This window comes from Panthera tigris, chromosome D1, assembly GCF_018350195.1.
Source record: "Panthera tigris isolate Pti1 chromosome D1, P.tigris_Pti1_mat1.1, whole genome shotgun sequence".
NCBI classification, from domain to species: Eukaryota; Metazoa; Chordata; class Mammalia; order Carnivora; family Felidae; genus Panthera; species Panthera tigris.
This window is the reverse complement of record NC_056669.1, coordinates 104424766-104440345: the sequence shown is the minus strand read 5'-3', so window position 1 is coordinate 104440345 and position 15580 is coordinate 104424766. Positions and strand designations below refer to the sequence as shown.

General features: G+C 50.1%; 1 protein-coding gene across 3 annotated transcripts in view; it reads left to right on the top strand.

Moving 5' to 3' along the window:
* The first annotated feature begins 12 nt into the window (after positions 1–12).
* VPS37C (VPS37C subunit of ESCRT-I) overlaps positions 13–15580 on the top strand; it is a 28157-nt gene continuing 12589 nt past the window's right edge. The window contains exon 1 of one of the 3 annotated variants that reach the window (XM_042957494.1): positions 13–93. The gene's annotated coding sequence lies outside the window, so the exon portion shown is untranslated. Of the gene's footprint in view, positions 94–2136; positions 2621–15580 lie in introns of those variants that run through there. The other 2 variants (XM_042957495.1, XM_042957493.1) reach the window with 2 other exon arrangements.

Below are 15580 nucleotides of genomic sequence, written 5' to 3'. Positions count from 1 at the left end.
GGGCGGGCCTGCGGGCCCCGGAAGTGTGGGCGCGGGCCGTGGTTTAACCCGCGGCGGCTGTGGCGGCGGCGGCGGCGGCGGCGGCCGGGGCAGGTGAGCGGGACCCGGGGAGGGGCGAGGACGGGGAAAGGGGTGGCGCTGGCAGTGGCTCCCGGCGCGCCCCCGCCTGTCCGCCTCGTCCTGGCAGACGCCGGTGATTGGGCGCGAAGGGCGCGTGACTACCGCCGGCGCCCCTGCCCCTCGCAGCGGAAGGGAGGGAGGCCGGCGCCCCTGCCCCTTGCGCCCTCCCCTCCCTTCCCCCTGCAGGTGGAGCGTCTGGCCCCGCCCCACCCCACCCCCTCACCGCCACCCTCCACCCCCCACCCCCATTCCATATTTGAGCATCTTGTTGGTCATAGTTCTAGTGACGTTGGAGTCCGTTTGCCCATTATACAGATGGGAAAGCAGGCCTCAGAGTGGGATCTGACTTGCCAGAGGTCGAATGGGAGGCCGGTGGCAGAGTAGGGTCGCAGTGATCCTGGTCTGTGACTCCCCGCCTGTGCCCTTTCCCCAGCGCAGGGAAAGAACCAGAGCTTTCAGCCTTTAGTCTGTTCTTACCTTTTTTCCAGCGTCCCTGACCAAACCCTACCCCTGGACCTGCTGGGTAGAAAGGCATTGGTGTGTGTGTGTATTTTATACGTGTACGTACATTATTTATATATCTCTATATATCTATCTGTCTAACTTTCTCCAGTACGTGTCTGGTTCTTGGGTACAGATGGCAGTGGTATGCGTGTGTCTGTGTATCTCCAGTATGTGCCTGATTCCTCCTTTCGTTCCCGCAGCCAATGAGGTGCTTATTTTCCCACTTTATGGATGGGAGAAGGAGTAACCCGGGGCTATGTTGTGAGTTCCTGGCAGAGCTGACCCTACACCTTGGCGTTTCAGCCCCTGAGACCGTCAGGACTTTCTTAGTACAGGGTCTGGGCTCATCCACCCCAGGAACGTCCACCTTTAGCTCTGGAAACTTCACAGACTCACTTCCCTTCGCTTCAGCAGTGTCTCAGTGATCCTCTTGCTGACTCAGCCCTTTTCCACTCCCTTCGTTGGCTCCTTGCCTCTTTTCCAGGAGTCATTGCACCCAAGATGCTGCCACCTGACTCTCAGGACTGTCAGTCTTGGAGCTGGAGGTGGCGGTGACAGAGGGACTTGGGAAGGAATGACTTTCCTGGGCTCTTGTGCAGAGCTGCGGCCCTGCCCAGGCCTGGACTTTGTGGTTCTGGGTGGGAGGAAGGGCTTGGGTGAAATATCGGGCGCTGAAGTGAGATGAGAGTCTTTGTTCTTGGTGGTCCTAGTGTCCAGAAAGGCTTTTTTCCTCGATTATCTTGGAAACTGGCTTGGTGCCTTTGTAGTTTCCATTAGGTGGAACATTTCATTTTAGACTTGTTCATTTAGATAAGCAGTGGGTCTGATTTCTTGACTGCCATGTGCTCTTGGCACTGTTCTAGGGGCTTTGTGAGCATACTGAATTCTGAGAATACTTCAGGGTAGGTGGTGATCCCATTTTACAGATGAAAAGTGAGTTGTAGAGGTGTTACATAATTTGGTCACACAGCCAGTAAGTGGCCGAATTGGGATTTTTTACCCCGGTAGTCTCATTTCAAAGCTCATGTGTTTGCTGGACCTTAAGAGTAACCTGTGATGCAGGGCACCTGGGTGCCTCAGTCGGTTAAGTATCGGACTCTTGATCTCAGCCCAGGTCTTGATTTCAGGGTCGTGAGTTCAAGCCCCGTGTTGGGCTCCACGCTGGGCGTGAAGCCTACTTCAACAACAACATTAAAAAAAAATCATCTGTGATGCTTGTTAAAAATACAGAGTCAAACCTCTGGAGATTTGTCTGGAGGGGTCCCAGGAATCTGTATTTTTAACACATGCATTGAGTAATTCTTACTGTAAGTCAGATTTGTGAAGCACCACCTTTTTTTTCATTAAAAACTTTTAAATGTTTATTTATTTTTGAGAGAGAGAGGGAGGGGCAAAGAAAGAGGGAGACAGAGAATCTGAAACAGGCTCCATGCTCTGAGCTGTCAGCACAGAGGCGGACACGAGGCTTGAACTCACGAACTGTGAGATCATGACCTGAGCCTAAGTTGGTTGCTTAACCGACTGAGTGGGAAGCACCACTTTCAGGGGCTTGTAGATTTTTGTTCTTGGAATTGAGATTATTTCTAAGGATTCTCGTTTTCTTTTTACTTACTGCTGTGCAATTTGCTACTCCGACATAGATCTGCTGTTGAGAGGGCATCAGGCTAACTAGCCATGCGGATCATTTCCCGATACTTTTGGCCAGGACCAGTAGGGTTTTTCCAGGCTGACATAATTAGGTCATTGAAGACCTTGCTTTAATCCCACTGGATCTCTGTTGTTCCAAAATTCTATTAGTTTCTGCTCAGAGTTTGGAGTTTTCATAAGGTTCCGGTTTGTTCCTGGATAGTTGCCCTGTAACAGAGATCTCCGTCGTGGCGATGTCTCTGAGGATTCGGGAGCTTTAAAAGTCATGTTACTTCGCAGGTGCTCCCTCCACTGCGTTTCTCTTTCCCTTCGCTGGTTTCTGTGAAAGACTTGAGCAAATACCAAACAGGTTTGTCGTGATTTAGGTGGTGCCCCTGGGGCTTAGGATGGGCTGGAGAGTGGAGAGAAGGAGAGACTCAACCATGAATACGTTATCAAACAGATAGCCCAGGTCAGGTATGCCTAGCATTGAAGACACGGCAGTACTTTTAGTCCCACTGCTAATTCATGTGATTCCTCCTCAGCAGGATTACAAATAGTGGAAGACACAAAGTCAGCCATATCCTCTTACTTTACTCTCTTTCTGTCCAATAAATGCTGCTTTCTAACTTAATGTCTTTGTAAACGGTGGATGTAGCTTGTGTGACTTGAAACGTTTTAATGTACTTAGGCGTGTTTTGTGGCGCAGGATATGATCTTCCCTGGTAAGTGTTCTGTGACTACTTGGGAAAAAGGTGTTTCCTGCTTTGCTGTCTGGCGTGTGGTATAAATGTCCGCTGAGTTGGCTGGTAGTGCTGTTCAGGTCTTAACTGCTTAGTGCTTTTCTGTTTACTTGTTCTATCCCTTATTGAAAAAGGGGGTCATTGAAACTTACAACTGTAATTGTTGGTCTGTTCATTTCTCCTTGTAGTTTTATCAGTTTTTGCTTCATGCAATTTGAAGCTCTGTTATTAAGTGCATAAACATTTGGAGTGTTTTTGTTGGATGAATTGACCCTTTCAGTCCCTGGTAATATTCTTTGCTCTGAAATCTACATGGTCTCATATTAATGTAGGCAATCCAGCTTTCAAAAAATTGTTGGATTGATATCCAGAATGTATACAGAACTACAACTCAAAATAGAAAACAGAAACAAATGATATGACTAAAATAGGCAAAGGACTTGAATAGACATTTCTCCGAAGATACACAAATGACCAATTAAGCACATGAAGATACTCAACGACACTAGTCATTAGGGAAATGCGAATCAAAATGACAAAAAACCCAGAAGTGGTGGCAACAGGATGTGGAGAAATTGGAACCCTTATTGCTGGTCAGAAAGTCGAGGGCACGGCTACTGCGGAAAACAGTATGGCAACTCCTCCAAAAATTAAATACACAATCACCATATGACCCAGCCATTCCAATTATGTATATGCCCGAAAAAAGTAGAAGCAGAGACTCAAACAATATGTTTGTACACCAATGTTCACGGTAGCATTATTCACAATAGCCAAAACGTGGAAGCAACCCAAGTGTCCATCGACAGATGAATGGATAAACAAAATGTGATACATACATAGAAATTATCTCGCTTTAAACAGGAAGGAAACTTTGACACATAGTACCACCTGGACGAAACTTGAAGAAATAATGCTAAATGAAACAAGCCAGTCACAAAAGGACAAATACTGCACGATTTCTCTTACGTAAGGTTCCGAGAGTAGTTAAATTCATAGAGACAGACAGAATAGTGGTTGCCAGGGGCTGAGGAGGACGAATGGGGAATTAATGTTTAATGGGTATAGAGTTTCGTTTTGGGATGATAAACTTCTGGAGGTGGGTGGTGGTGATGGTAATATAACCGTGTGAATGTCCTTAATGCCACAAAAGTGTGCACTTAAAAGAGGTTAAAATGGGGGCTCCTGGGTGGCTCAGTCGGTTGAGCATCTGACTTCGGCTCAGGTCACGATCCCATAGTTCGTGAGTTCGAGCCCCACATCGGGCTCTGTGCCGACAGCTCGGAGCCTGGCGCCTGCTTCGGATTCTGTGTCTCCCTCTCTCTCTCTGCCCCTCCCCTGCTCACGTTCTGTCTCTCTCTCTCAAAAATAAATAAACATTAACAAAAAATTAAAAAAAAGGTTAAAATGGCAAATTTCATGTTGTATATGTTTTACCACAATTTAAAAATAGATAGTGTTCAAAAAATTAGTGTTTACTTGGTGTATTTCTTTATATTCTTTTACTTTTAAATTATTTGTGCCTTCGTATTTAAAGTGGGTTCTTGTAAGCAACGTATAGGTAGGTTTTGCATTTTGTAAAATTCAATTTTGTAATCTCTGCCTTTTAATTGGGATATTTAGAATATTTATACTTAATACGATTATTAGTATAGTTGGGCTTAACTGTTATCTTGCTATTTGTTTGCAGTTTGCCCAATATTCTTTGTTCCCATTTCCTTTTTCCTCTGGTCTCTTTGGGGTTGAGTAATTTTTTTGGTTTCATTTTGTTCCCTTTGCCTCGTTTATTTGCTATAACTCTTTTTTGTTTGTTTTTTAGCAGTTGCCTTAAGCTTCATAGTATGAGTCTTTAACCTGGCACAGTCTATCATCAAATGGTATTATACCACTTTACATATAGTATAAGAACCTCACAATAGTATACATTTATTACTTTCCTCCTGGACTTTGTATTGTTACCACACATTTCACTTGTACGTGTGTTATAAATCCCATAATACATCGTTATTATTATTTTTTAAAATTGTTTATTTTTGAGAGAGAGAGAGAGAGAACTCATGTGCATGAGCAGAAGAGGAGCAGAGAGAGAGGGAGACAGAGGATCCGAAGTGGGCTCTGTGCTGACAGCAGGGAGCCTGGTGTGGGGCTTGAACTCAAGAGCTGTGAGATCATGACCTGAGCCAAAGTTGGGCGCTTAGCCAACTGAGCCACTCAGGTGCCCCACATTGTGATGATTTTTGCTGTAAACAGCCAATTATTTTGTAAAGAGATCAAAAAGAAAAAAATATATATTTACTTACATGTTTATCATTTCTGGTGTTTTTCATCCCTCTGTGTAAATCCATTTTGTTTCAGAGTCTGTCTCATTTTACTATTTCTTGCAGTGCTGGTCTGCAGGTGATGAATTCTTTCAGCTTTTGGATGCCTAAGAGAGTCTTTATTTTGCCTTTGGTATTGAAAGGCATTTTCCCTGGGTATAGGATTCTTAATTGACTCGTACTTTCAGCATTTTTAAAGATGTGGTTCCAGTGTCTTCCGGCTTGCATTATTTCAAATGAATAATCTGTCGTGTCTCTGATTTTCGGGCTTCCATTCCTGATGTGCCCTTTTTCCTTCTGGCAGCTTTTCTTCTATTGCTGGTTTTGAACAATTTAATTATGATATGCCTTGGTGTGCTTTTCTTCAGGTTTATTGTTCTTGGGTCAGCTGAGTTTTTGGGATCTGTGGGTTTGTATAGATTTTGTCAAATTTGGAGAGTCGAGTTAATTCTTCAGACACTTTCTGTGTTCTCCTTTCTCTCTCTCCTTTGGGGACTCCAGTTACAAGTATTTAGGATGCCTGAAGTTGTTGCACAGCTCTCTGATGCTTCCTTCATTTTCTTCCCCGGTCTTTTTATTTTTCTCTTTGTGGTTGTTTTGGATAGTTCGTATTGTCGCTTCTTCAGGTTTATCAAGCTTTTGTCATTTGCCTCATCTGTTGCTACGTTTGCCCAGTATACTTTTTATCTCAGACATCATAGTTTCCATCTCTGCAACTCAGTTTTTTCCTTTAGCTTCCTGAATATATGGAACATGGTTATAGTGGCCATTTTAATGTCATTTTCTGCTAATTCTGTTATCTGTATATATATTTTTAAGTTTCTTTATTTTGAGAGAGAGTGAGAGAGAATGCAAACGAGTAGGGGAGGGGCAGAGAGAGAGAGAGAGAGAGAGAGAGAATCCCACGCGAGCTCTGTGCTGTCAGCTTGAAACATGATGCGGGGCTCAATCCCACAAACCATGAGATCATGACCTGAGCCAAAATAAAGGGTCGGACGCTCAACTGACTGAGCCACCCAGGCGTCCCTGTTATCTGTATTTCTGAGTGTTTCTGTTAATGGAAAAGCATTCTTGCTTCTTTGTATGGTAATTTTTGATTGATGTCAGATGTTGAGAATTTTATGGATGCTGGATATTTCTGTATTTCTATAAATATTCTTGGCATTGTTTTGGGACACTGTTAAGTTACTTGGAAACAGTTTCATCCTTTAAAGACTCGCTCTTAATTTTGTCATGTGGGATCAGAACAAGGCAGTACCTTCTTCATGCTAGGTTTTCCACTTTGGCTGAGACAGAAATTATTCTTGGCTCAACTTTGGGTCCAAGGATCGTTCCCTCTGATCCTGATCTGTACTACGCAGCCAAAAAGTGGAGGGGGACCCTTCATAGATTTCCAGAGCTCTCCCTTTGTGTAGCTATCTCCTCTCTGGTTTTAGTTCCTATAAAGTCTGGCTGCCTTGACCTCCCTGGACTCCCACCTTGCTTTCCCCACCCCGGGGAGATTGTCGGCCTCCAAGACTGGCAGGCGTTGCCTGGGTACTTTCTCCCTGCATCGTGGCCTGAAACCCCTTTCTGGGCAGTGAGCTAGGGCAGTTGTTCCTCCCTCTCAGAAATCAGTTTCCCGAAATGCCTGATGCCCATTGTCTGAAAAATCATGGTTTTATTTATTTTGTCTGGCTTTTTGGTTGGTTGAGGCAGGAGAGAAATCTAGTCCCTGTTCCCATGTGTCGGCCAAGAGCAGGTGCCCTTTGCGGTCAGCTCTCATCGAGCGCCTTGTGTGTGCTAGGCACTGACCCAGTGCTGGGTTGCAGACCTGACTGACACACGGGCTGTGTGGGCTGTGCCCTTGGGGAGCTCACAGTCTGGCTGAGCCCTGTATCCTAAATGCTGGGCGGTACTTCCAGAACACTATGGGAGGGTGGGAGAAGGAGCTGGCATTTGAAGGCTGGACAGGCATTTTCAAGCTGGAGGAGGCAGAGGACAGAGTATTCCAGGCAGAAGAGCAGGAGGAGCAAAGGCTGGATGGCAGGGCTGGGAACGCCTTGGGGGCAGAGTCCCCGTCCCACTCATCTTTATACAGGTGCACAGTGTGTGTCAAGTGATTGGAAGCCTGTTGCCTGTCCTGGGGCCAGTGGGTAGAACAGAGAGTTGGGGCAGGGTGAGCAGCCCATGAGGGAGTGGAGGGCGATCTAGATGAAAAGGGAGGTTTGGGATCAGTTGATCTAGGACCGTGCCTGTCAAGCCAAGGAGCACAAGATTTTGAATATAATACCAAAGCACTGGGGAGCTATGGAAGGTTTAAGCAGGGATGTGAGTGCCCTGACTGGCTGTGTCCTTTAGAGATTACTGGGGTATGTGGGAGAGGGCTGGCGAGGTTGAAGTCTGTTAGAACCAGGTGGGCAGCTGCTGGAGAGGCTGGCTCGGAGTGGGCATTCTGCCAGAGGATGAAAATGAGTGCAGAGCCCAGGGCAGCCGCTGATAAGGCGTTGCCTATTTGGTAATGGCCTTTGCTTGTTTGATAATGACCTTCGAGGAGCCCTGCCTGAGTCCAGAGCAGATATGAGGAGGCTCTGGCCTAGTTTCTCTTTTCCTGTGGCTACCCTGTTGCCCTCGGCACACCTGCCCGCCTTGGGGTGCGTGGGGGGGGGGGCACCGAGAAGTTCATAGTGTCAGACGTCATCGGCAGAGGTAGGGTCTACAGGTGTGTCACCTTCTACCAGCCTAGGATGGCCCCAAACCGGTAAGAACAGCGAGTTTCATTGCCTTGGACTTTGAATAGACAAACCTCGAGGGGCCTCATACAGACTCCTGGATATGTGTCCTGAGTGTGCCTTTGCTTTGACCTCAATCCTGACCCTTCCTAAACGGATGATTGAAGCTGCCAGCTCAGCTTGCTCCGTGCAGATTAGCCAGTGTCGGGTGTGGGGAGGCGGACAGCTGCAGGCTGAGCACCTTCCTGAATCACCTGAACAGTTGGGGCAGAGGAAGAAGGAAATGGCAGGTGGGTGTGGACGGTTTTCTTTTCACTGAGCCGTGGGCCAGAGAAGGAAGAGGCTTTGCAGAGTGTCTGGGTTGGGTTTCACTGTTGGGAAATTTCCAGAATGGGCTACTTGTCAAGTAACCTGTTTCTTGGCCACCATACTGACTGAAGCGGAACGTTATTGATCTGAGTCACATCCAGCCATTGGATTTATGTTGTGCCGTTGATTGATGGCGTCTCTGGAGGAATCTTAAGTTCCCCCTCCTCAGTGTCCAGGCGGGGAACGGGCCATGTGGGAGCTCAGCCCTGGTGATGAAGATCCTGACCGCTCGTTGAGCCTGGCCTGAGAGCCGGGCATTAGACTTCCCGGGCAGTGATTCATTTCATCCTCGTCAAAACCCTGTCTTCTAGAAGAAACTGAGGTATAGAGAGGTGCAGTAGCCTGCCCAAGGTCTCTAGCCAGTAGTGACCGAGGGCTCAGGGCTGTGTGTCTTCCAGAGCCGTTAGCCACTGGGCTTTCCCTGCAGGGCCGAGGCCCGAAGGAGGTAGTGTTCCCAGTGCCATCGGGAGGGACCAGGCCCTGTTCTTTAGAAGTCGAATCGAAAGGCATCAGTAATAACGATCATTTAGTAAGTTTGTCCCCGGGGCCGGGCACTGCGTTCCAGGGACATGCGCTTGACCGAGAGGCGGTGGAGTGCGGCGGTGGGGGGGACGGGCCGTAAAGCCAGACCCCTTCAGTGACACTCAGGCTCTAGCATTTCCTCGTTGTGAGACTGATCAGGCACGAGACTCCTTCGACGCAGGTGTCTTGTCTGTAAAGCGAGAAAAGCCGAGGGGGACACAGCCGTGAAGGTGCGTTGTGAGGATCATACGAGCTGCTGCGCGCAGAGCGCCTGGAACACTGCCCTGTACCTCGCAAGTGCTCTGCACGCCATCCGTGGGGACTGTCCTCCTTCCTCTTGTGCTGGTGGGACGGTGAGGCTTGGGGAGGGGCACTGAGCAAAGCCTGGTTCCGCCCCTGCCCCCAAGGAGTTCCCAGCTGAATGACCCTGGCTTTGCCCTTGCCTTCCCCGGGGCCGGAAAGTCCTTTCCCGTGCCTTCCCCATCCTGCGAATGCCTGCCTGTCCTTCAGATGTCAGCTCTCCTCTGGGAAGCATTTCTTGCTCTTTCTCCCAAAGTGTTCATCCTGCTCTCTTCCTCCCTCCCTCTGCCCTGCTGCTGAGATATCACAGCTGCAACAGAGTGGAGGAGGGGGGCTTGGGCATAGGTGAGGGATGAGGGCAGGGCTTTTCAAAATGTGCTCTGGGAAGGTGCCCTGAGGGCCCCCTTGAGGCTTTGGGGGAGACCAGCTGGGAGAGTAGGGCTCTCCCCCTCCCCCTTCCGGGAGGAGCATGGCTTCCGGGATCTGTTCTGTGCCCCGGGGGCTTGGGGGAATGTTTTAAAGGAGAACAACTTTGGAAATTTGGAAAACTAGCAAAGCAACAGGGTGCACCGGGCAAGTGGGAAAAGAGGATGGAAGTGGAGGTCCTGACAGCTGGAGGGATGGGGACCAGGGAGGGAGGGGATGGCTGGCTTTCAGGGAAGCTGGAGGGCGGAGGGCGCTGGAAGCAGTGCTTCCAAAAATTAATCCAAAGGTGCCCGGATCAAAACACTCTGGAGCAATGACCAGATACAACCTGGTGATTGGACATCACAGGTGTCTCGGGTGGCCTGGAAGATCGGGAGCGAGGGCGCGAAGCTGAGGGCATGATGGAAATGGGGGTCAGGCAGAGAGTGTGGTTTGGGGAGGGAAAAAGGTGACGGTTGAGGTAGTCACTCCTGGAATGCCGTTGAGGAATGCTGTTGAGGGGAATATGCCCCGCAGGCATGGGAAGGGTCCCTTTAGGGGACAGGCTGGGTCATCCAGGGACTTTACGTAACCAGGGGCTCCACATCCTGCTGTCTGGCTCAGGCTCCATAGGTTGTCGCCTGCTGATGGACAGCCCCCCCACCCCGCCGGCCACTTAGCCCGTAGAGGCAGTTCGCAGAAGTCTTGGGCCACTCTGGAGTGCCCCCTGCGTCTGGCACAGTAAATGGGCTCATCATTTCCTGGATCTTCTCACTTAGGGGCCTGCCTGTGGGAAAAGGGGGTCAGATAGAGTTATTCAGTAGACCTGAGGAGCATGTGGTTGTTACATAAATACTATGTAAAGATGACAATTGCCTTCCGAAAGCCTCGTCCTGAGAGGTTGTATATCCCTCCGTCGATGTACAGGTGCACTTATATTTGAGGATCTTTGTTCAGATTGGTTTGGAGCCTGTTTCCGAAAGCCACATCCTTAGCTTTCCTGGGGACCTGCCCTCCCTCCTGAGCCTAGCTGGGTATCTGGCCAGGTTGTCAGGCAGCATTTTCCAAAAGTAAGGTGTGAGCGTGTGAATTAATGCTACCGAACGCCTGCCTGGTGGTTTTTCTGGCACCTCTAGCAGTGATCTCGCTGAATTCTCTTTAAGTCCTTACAACAGCTCATGATGTTGGTAGCGTTAGCCCCATTTCACCAGTGAGAAACAGTAAGAAAGGCGGAATAATTTGCCCAAGGTCATACAGCTAGTAAAAGGTCAAGCTGGGACTTCAGTCCAGGAATATTTGGTTCTTAAGCCCTGAACTCTTTCCACTTCCCTTCATGCTGTCGTAACTATTTAGCACTGGGGGGTGGGGAGGAGTTCCCAACCCCAGAAATTCCTTAGAAAGAGAGAAGACTTAAGAAGGCTCCCTTCTGGTGCTTACGTACCAACTTTTCAAATTGAAGGAAAGGTCAGTTCGATGGTGCTTTGGGCCAGGTGAGCGGTGCCTGATGGTTTGATCTGTTTTTATTAAGTCCTGTGGGAAGTCAAGTGACTGAATGGTCTGATACTTGGGTGAGCGGCTAGAATCATTCTAGGAAAAGAAAACTAGATCAGGTCAACAAATATATCCTCATTAAGCTGCAGGAATAGGAAGGTTTCTAAGGCAACCGCAGGTGTTTTTGCCACGAGGGGTGGGATGGGGCCAGGCCTCTCTAACTCAGGCATAGGGAACTGCACAGGTTGCTATGGTAACTACTTGCTACTTGTGGGAAATGTACAAGAAGCCCACGGCCTTTACAACGCTCCCTGCAGGGTGATTTTGGGCTCGAAGTAGCTTGCAAGTCAGTGTGGTGTGGGAGCGGTGAGGAGGGGAGCGACTGGAACCTGTGCTTTATCTCCAGCCGGGAGCCGGGAAATCCAGAGGCACCCTGCCCAGTCACAGTCTGGGCCCCGATTCAGTTATGGCAGTCATTTTGCTTGACTCGATATTGAGCTCCAGGAGCGTCAGGAGGCGCCCGAATCATCGGATTACCCCCAAGAGGCAGAATAATTAACATTTGTTCAGTGCTCTGGAGCTTGCAAAGCCATCTCGGGGCCGTGTGCTCATCTGAGGCACAAAACCCCTACGATAGGATTATCGTCACAGGGCCCATTTTCCAGGTAAGGAAACTGAGGTGAAGAGACTTGATCAGGATCACACAGCTCCAGGGTTGTGGAGCCAAAGCGCAGACCCTGGGCATCAGTCCACATTCCGTGCTTTTCTCTGCATCCTGTTGGGGGAAAGCTGGCATTAACTGTTCAAACAGAGACAAGGGGCGGAAGAGGCACCAGGCAGCTCCAAGGTTGGCATACCTTGTTCTGATCTGAGCTCAGAAAATACTGCATTTTGCTTTACTTTTTTTTTTTTTTTTTTTTTTTAGTTTATTTTTGAGAGAGGGGGTAGGGGCAGAGAGTGACAGGGAGAGAGAGAATCCCAAGCAGGCTGGGCACTGACAGCGCAGGGCTCGAACTCACAAAGATCGTGAGATGGTGACCAGAGCTGAAACCAAGAGTCGGATGCTTAACTGACTGAGCCATCCAGGTGCCCCTCTACTTTCTTTTTTTTTTTTTTAAGTTTATTTATTTTGAGAGAAATAGCGAGCGAGAGCGCCCGTATGAGTGCATACGTGCACAGGTGAGCGGCAGAGGGGCAGAGAGAGAATCCCAAGCAGGCTCCAGGCTGACAGCGTGGAGCCTGACATGGGGCTCGAACTCCCGAACTGTGAGGCCATGACCACAGCCGAAATCAAGAATCAGGATGCCCAAGCGACTTTTTTAAGGCAACCTTACTTTTTTTTTTTTTTTTTTTTTTTAGCGTTTACCCTTGGAAAGGATCTGATATCAGTTGAAACTATTTGTTTTTGAGCTGAACAGTCCTGGCAAAAATGGAGATTGAGCAAGAGCCACCAGCGTGTTGTCCCCCTCTCTCCCCCATCAAGGACAGATCTGGAAGGCGGCCCTGAATTTGAACCCTTCCCGGCACCCTTCTCCCTCGAGACATCCTCAGCCCCCTCCACCCCACCCTAGGGAGCAGCGGGAAAGGGCACTTCCTCTGGCCTCCACCCCCCGGGGTGTCATGTAGTCACCTTTGGGCCTCGCTATCCTCGCTAGATCGTGTTCCTCTTGTTCCGGACGTGTGAGATCAATGTAGCCAAGATATCAAGTGATGGAAAGAAGGCGACACCGAGAGATGCAGGGCCAGTGGCCGGAGACTTCGTTTCCCCTCCTGGTTGCGTGCGTACTACCCGGGCCCCGGGGCCGCACCTGCGGCCCCGTCCCCTTGCTTCTGGTGGCTGCTCCAGCCTCGTCGGCCCCCATTCTCAGCGCTTGGTGGCAAAAGGTGGGCCCACGGTGCCCATGCAGTGCCCTTGTCACCTCATCCCCCTGTCCTCCCTGCTTTTCTGTGGCATCTGTCCTCCGGGCACGTGTCTCTTGTGGAGGGACCCACCCGGCGTTTCGTCGTTTTACAACTTTTGTGTTGGCTACTGGAATTTTAAAAAGGGAGAGGTGTCCCTTGCATCTGCATTCCTGGCTTCCCCGGGAGACCTGGCAGCTCTGGGCCGCCCTCCTTCCTGCAGGAGGTGCCTGCGCTGGGCTGGCCCCTGACGCCAGTGCCTGCCTGGCCCTGGGTGGGTGCCCGAGTTCATGAGCTCGGGTGTAGGTGAGAGCTGCGGAGGAGACAAAACAGAACAAAACAAAAAGTTTTTCTTCCTTTTTATTAGCAAGGAAACAGTGACTTTTTCTCTCCTTGCGGAGGGAACGCAGATTAGCACATGCCTTGCCTTTCCCACTTTGTTCCCAGTCTGATTCCCTTTGAGTCGATGGTGTCATCCCCCAAACAGAGGTGTTATCTCGCTGTACTTGTGAATGCTGTAGAGCCACCTGCCTGTGCCTCCAGCCTTCTCCTCTCCTCTCTCCGCTGTGTGGGTCTACAGCGGCTCCTTACAAGGGCCCTGCTGTCACCTGCCCTTGGCCCTCTGGCTCCTGTCCCAACACCAGCTGCCCCCCTTCAGTGAGGACTTGCAGGCCTCTGACACCCCCGCCCCTCAGAGCCGTCCACCTTTCCCCTCCTCACTCCACTGGTCCCTACCTGTGCTACGGCCCCTCGTCCCTGCATTCACCGTGATGGGTTCTCAAGGTTTTTGCTTTTTAAAACTGAATCGAGGGGCACCTGGGTGGCTCAGTCAGTTAAGCGTCGACTCTTGGTTTCGGCTCAGGTCATGATCTCACGGTTTCGTGAGTTCCAGCCCCGCATCAGGCTCTGTGCTGGCAGCGCTGAGCCTGCTTAGGATTCTCTCTGCCCTTCCCCTGCCCACGCTGTCTCTTTCTCTCTCAAAAATAAATAAATAAAAACTGAATTGCGTCGAGGGGAGTTGGCCTCAGATTTTTTTTTTTTAATGTTTATTTATTTTTGAGACAGAAACAGAGCATGAACAGGGGAGGGGCAGAGATAGAGGGAGACACAGAATCCGAAACAGGCTCCAGGCTCTGAACTGTCAGCACAGAGCCCGACACGGGGTTCGAACCCACGAACTGTGAGATCATGACCTGAGCCAAAGTCAGACGCTTAACTGACTGAGCCACCCAGGTGCCCTGGCCTCAGTTTTATATGTTGGGGTTGTGCCTGGTGCATAGTAAAAACTCAGAGTTTATTTGCACCCCTCTTCCCCCAATCATCCTTCCTCCTTTTAGTTGGGGTCTTGTGCAGCTCTTGGCGGGTAGTAACTGCTCCGTAAACATTTGCTCAGTGAAGGCATAGAGAGATGAAGGAAGGCGTGGTAAAGGGAAGTAGTCCTGTTCTCGAATCTCCACATCTTGCATATGACTGTCTGCCAGCTGACTGACCTGTCCTCTCCCTTCCCTGCCGTGGTCTGTTTTTTCTGGAAGCCCTGCTGTGAGCTATCAGTGGGCCAGTGTCTGTGCCAGGCACTGGGGAGACACAGGTGAACAAGACCATCCCCCTGCCTTCAAGGGGGCCCGTGTCTTTTCCCCTGTCCCCTCCTGCAGACCCCACCTGAGAAGTACCCAGCATCCTCCTGGGCAACTTGGCCAGCAGAAGGGGGTCTGAGTCAGGGCCTGGGGTGCTGAGGGGCGTGGTGATTGCACTTGTCAGGCTCGAGAAGCAAAGCCCGTGGACCGGGGGTCCCCAGATGACTTCTCCATAATGTCCCGGTTGTCTGCGTTGTAACATCCCTGATCACAGCTGCTTTGAGGAGTGCCGGTTTGGATTTTCCTGGCGGTGGGTGCCCAGGCTTCAGGGGCACCTGCTTTGCGGGCCTTGGGCAGAATGTCCTGTTTGCCCCTCCTTTTCCAAATTCTGAACCCAGAGAAGTGCTTGCTGTGTTCAGCCTCACCGGGTGGCCCTGAGAATCAGGGGGTGGCTCTGTGACTTCTGAAAGGCCTCGGGAGCTTCCAAGGGCAGGGGAAGCCACGATAAATCCCTACAAGATTACACTTGCCAGCCCAGGCCTGAGCTGTTGTCGGAGGGCGGGGTCGTGAGCCACCTCTGTCCCGGAGGTGGGGACCCAGGATGGGCCTGGATAATTGGCGTGCTCGAGTGGGATTGTAATCTCTGCATCTCGGGCAGCCTTATAACTAAAGCATCTTCGTGGCTCTCCTGCAAAGGGCAGGGCAGGTGGGGCAGAGGTGCTTGTGATGTTACAGCAGCAGGGGTGGAGGGAGACTTGGGCCTCCCGTGGTGTGACCCCAGCAGCTTATAGGACCTTGGGTAATACCCTGTTTGTTTCTGGGCTTACTTTCATCTCTGAAATAGGGATAATTAAGCCTCATGTTTGCTTTAGTTACTGGAGTGATTATATAAACTAATGGCAGAGTTGGCTAAGGGGCCTGTTCTGAAGCCCGCAGTGAAATGGAATCGACACAGGAGAGTGGTCTTTTGCAACCACGGGGCTGAGATGTTTCTTTTT